The sequence below is a fragment of the Natrix helvetica genome (genome assembly GCF_964273705.1).
Source record: "Natrix helvetica genome assembly, chromosome: 6".
NCBI lineage: Eukaryota > Metazoa > Chordata > Lepidosauria > Squamata > Natricidae > Natrix > Natrix helvetica.
Window position 1 is genome coordinate 13,347,933 of NC_138553.1, and position 5,048 is coordinate 13,352,980.

Below are 5,048 nucleotides of genomic sequence, written 5' to 3' on the forward strand. Positions count from 1 at the left end.
TATTGGCTCTTCTGTTTCCTGATTATATAAATCATATTAGCCATGGATAACTTCAAAAGCCACATGCTTGAAACATATATATTAAAAAGCCTATTGTCCTGGTAGCACAGTGGTTAGAATGCAGTATTGCAGGCTAACTCTGCCCACAGTCTGGAGTTCAATCCTGAAGACTCAAGGTTGACTCAGACTTCCATCTTTCCGAGGTTCATAAAATGAGGATCCAGATTGTTGGGGAAATATTGTAAATCTCTCAGAGTGCTATAAAAACACCATGGAGAGGTATTTTAGTTTTTAAGTGCTGTTGTCATTGCTATTTCTTATTCATAAGAAATACCTTAAGGTTTCCAGATCAGAATGATTCCAGTAGACCTCACCCCAAAAGGGATGAAGACTTACAGCTGCACACTATATGGATAAAGGGCTGGCAGGCCTTCAGAGATAGGTTTTGTGTTGGAATCTCTGTAAGACTCGATATTCAGGTTGCTTTTTGGGAAGAGACACAATTCTAGTCAAGGAAGGAAGACCTACTTGGCCCTTAAGGGACGTTGCAAGGAGCATAATAGAGGAAGGGTCCTTGTGTTCTGATCCAGGCTTCCTTTGAAAGCTAGAAGCAAAATCTTGGTCTCACCAAACCTCTTTTATTTACACGACTGAATTCCTTTCATTCACAGTCAGCAAAACAGTCTTTAGAGGAATGTTTATCCACACGCACCTTATCTCGTTTAGCGCACTACCAGATAACTAGTTTCTAAACACAGGGCAAAGCAAAACTTGACAGAGTCTCTTATAATCACAATCAGAACTTTCCGGACTGAATGAACAAATTGTTTCCTGCAAAGCCTACTCCCCATTCATTCCTCTTTTGTTTCCTATGGGAGGGGACAATCACCTCCAAGGTGTGGCTTTAGTTTTATGAGTCAACCCTGCTTTCTTAGTTGTTCTTGTCTTCTGGCAGCTCTGTGCATGCGCACACTGGGAACAGGCTCCAGCTGTTCTTCTGCCTCACTGCTGTCTAACTCTTGATTCTGACGCAGAGCCCTCGTCTGAGCTCCCCTCAGCCCCCAGGACTGGCCCATGTTCCTCCCCAACCTCCTCACTGTCGGACTCTGCTGCCAGCTCTGCTGGCCACCTGCGGGCCACAACCGCTTGATTCTAACTTCTTGCTCAATGCAGGGGTCCAACTTAAAACATCCCAAATGGATGGTTATCTTGTCTTTGCCAGTATACCTCTGATAAAGAACACAAATGTCTCTTACTGGGTCAGTCAACATTCAGGTCAACATGGATTGCATTTAATGGTACAGTTCCTGGACATCATGTGACAAGGAACTAACGCTACCCAATTCCATTTGCTAGGTAACCAGGATAAGGAACGGCAAAGCTGCTTGAAATTATGAAATACTATTATATATCAAATCAAAGAGGTGCTTTGGGAATGAAGGAGGCCTGACACAGACTCAGGTCTGCATTGCAGCATCTCCCTAGCATACACATGGCTTGATCCAGGCCTCCCAGAGCCTCCCTCACCGCTGAGGTGCTCCATGCTTCACTTCCCATCCCACTGCATCCCCATAGGCATTGGGTTCCTTTTCCACTGGGTCCCACACCCTCCTCCCCATCTCCTGTCATGGCTCAGTCACTTTTTTTTTTTGGCAGATCTCTTTGGAAAGCAGCCACTCTGATTCGTGGCCTTCCAACATGGAGATTGTGTGACGCCATTAGAAAAGATAATTGAAAGTTCACTCCGTTTTATCTAGGACATGGCATATAACTGCTGTTTGACCAGGGTCCGCAGGATGGTTAGAGATGCTACACATCATCTCAATGACCAATTTTCCTTGTTACCTTCTTTGGCCTTTTCAGCCAAAGCAGATCATCTATTCACACAGCTTTGTTCCATATAGTATCAACCTTGTGAACTCTCAAGTTTCCTCTTTTCACTATGTATTCAAACAATGATTAATGTAAGGTAAAGGTTCCACTTGCACATATGTGCTAGTCGTTCCTGACGCTAGGGGGCAGTGCTCATCTCCATTTCAAAGCCGAAGAGCCAGCGCTGTCCAAAGATGTCTCTGTGGTCGTGTGGCTGGCAGGACTAAATGCCTAAGACGCACGAACCACTGTTACTTTCCCACCAAGGTGGTTCCTATTTTTTCTACTTTCATTTTTACATGCTTCCGAACTGCTAGAAACTGGGACAAGTAACAGGAGCTCACTCCGTTATGCAGCACTAGGGATTCGAACTGCCGAACTGCTGTCCTTTCTGATCAACAAGCTCAGCGTCTTAGGCACTGAGCCACCGCATTCCTCATGATTAATGTATATAGTTATATATAAGGTGTGTGTGTGTGTGTGTGTGTGTGTGTGTGTGTAGCATGTGAATATGTATATTATGTATGGGGATAGATTGATAGATACCATGTTTCCCCGAAATTACGACATATCCTGATAATAAGGCCACACAACATTTTTCTGGTGGGCAAAAATATAAGCCCTCCCCCGCAAATAAGCCCCCTAGACAAACCCCGACCTCCGGCCAGGCAGAGCGCCGCTCACCAACCTAGCGGTATCCCAAAGGTGCCAAGCCATGGGAACCAGAGGGGGAGGCATCGCGTTGCTTAGCGCCTTCGGGATACCACTTGGTTGGTGAGTGGCTCTGTGCCCAGCTGAAGAGGGGGGTTACCAGGCAGCTGCTCTCTTGCGAGCGGGCTCCCAAAGAGCCGGGCACAGCCTCATGGGCAAATGGCTGTGTTGCGCTGTCGCAGCAGTGCAGCACAGCAGCCATGAAGCAACCACACTCATGAGCAGTCACCCGGCAAACCCCCTTTCCAGCTGGGCACAGCGCCATTCACTGACCTAGGCGTATATGAATGAACATTGCAACATGTACCACATATATTAATTTTCCAGGAACTTTTGTTCTCTAAGCAAAAATGTTATAATGCTTAACTGTCTGATCATATCTTGAACGGCTTTATTGTAAATATGAAAGGATGTTCTTATTGGAAACTGTAACAAATACATTTCATTCCTGGCTCCCGTTCAGCATTCCATCGGGCATTAAGCAAATATTCAAGATCACTGCAGGCTCATACCTGTTTTGACTTGAGACTTGTTCCTATATGCTATATTTCTGCTGCAGTTTGAATTTGTGAATTTAAATTTTCACTGAATATTGGACTGAATTGAATGCTATCACTCTCTTGCCTTCTCCCAAATCCTTCACCACTTCTGGCATCCCCATCCAAACACCTTTTCTCACTTTTGGTAAGCACAGTCTTGTGGCACAATCTTCTGACTGCCTGACTTTGCCTGATCTAGCTGAATGAATGATTTTATCTGGCTTTCCATCTATATTCATTCTCTCTCTCTCTCCCTCCCTCCCTCCCTCCCTTCCCCTCTCTCTCTTAATTCAGGGTAAACTGGATGACTGAATGGAGATGAATGTTTACTGGCTGGCTACCCTTCCTGACACCTACACAGAGTTCACAGCAGACATTTTCTCATCTATCTAGCTATCTAGCTATCATCTAGCTATATGTATCACCTAAGTAGCTAGCTATCATCTAGCTAGCTAGCTATCTTTCATGTTTATATACCAGATCCAACAAAATGGATCACTTTACAGCCATAAATACTAACATATTTTTTTGGCATGTGCATTCTTGAATGAGAACCTTTGCCTGGAACGCTCAACTGTCTGTCCTTTGGGAGACATTAATACAGACCTGGATACAGAAAAACAATGCTCCCTTGTCAACAGAAAGGGCAAATGATCATGACATGCAGGAGGCACAGTTGGTGACATTGCAAAATTCCAAGCCATAAATGTCCCACAGTGGCCATTCATCCGCTTAATTGGTGATAACAATCTTCCCGTTGAACAGCCACCAATCTGCTGACATGGCCTAGTTAAGAAAAGGAGAGAGGGGAAACTTCTGGATTGTTATTCTTTTATCTAAGTACGGTTATCCCTGCCTGGTCCAAGTTTTCTATCTATTAATGTATCAGGTTGCAAATGTTTAGCCAGAGCTTTCTAAGGATACCCCAAAATATACAATTCCAGATTTCCAGGTATTAATGCAAATCTATAAAGTTCTAAATAGCTTAGGATCTGTGTGCAAAGCTGGAAAGGTTCTGTTGGTAGTTTTACCAATGGCTTACTGTACATTGTGGTGATCTTTTAAATCAGGGGTGTCAAACCCAAGGCCCGCGGGCCAGATCCGGTCCACGGGGTGCTTAGATCTGGCCTGCGGGGCCGCCATGCAAACAGTGAAGAACTAGCCCACAGTGCCTCTGCCAGCAAAAATGGAGCCCAGGTTCCGTTTTCAGCCACAATGGCCTCCTGCAGCCCTCTGTCCGTGAAAACGGCCTCCATTTTTGCTGGCAGAGGGCTGCAGGAGGCCATCATGGCCAAAGACGGAGCCCAGATGGGCCGCACACTGCCTCCCCAAGCTCTGTTTTCATTGGCAGACAGCTGGAGGAGGCCGTTGGGGCTGAAAACGGAGCCTGGAAGGCTGAATGACATCAAGCAGGCCACATCCCCTGGCCGTGCCCACCCTAGACATGCCCCCCTAGCCACACACGCACACACTGGCCCCTCAAGGTCAAACACAACCTTGATGCGGCCCTCAATGAAACTGAGTTTGACACCTCTGATATAAATTGGTAGCTATCATTACACTTGATAGTAGCCACTATGCACTCTCAATATGACCACATTGTCCTGATGATATATTCTTCATGACAAATGTCAGATCACACAGCTCATCCCACCCCCACATCAGCAGTTAAAAGAGTGAGGTGGACTGTAATTGTATACACCTGGATGGAATCAGATTGGAAAAGACATTTTGCTTTGAATTATGTCTTATTTGTACAGAAAGGCATTTTTCAGTTGCCTTTTCTTCAATGTCAACTGCAAAATGCTAAGCGCTTCCATTCTACAAAGCCTCTGAGCCAAAACAAAAGCAACTAGGTGGGGCGGTAACTGAAGTGTATAAAGGAACACTGTCTGTGGTGCAGTGTTGTCCATACAGGTGTTAAGT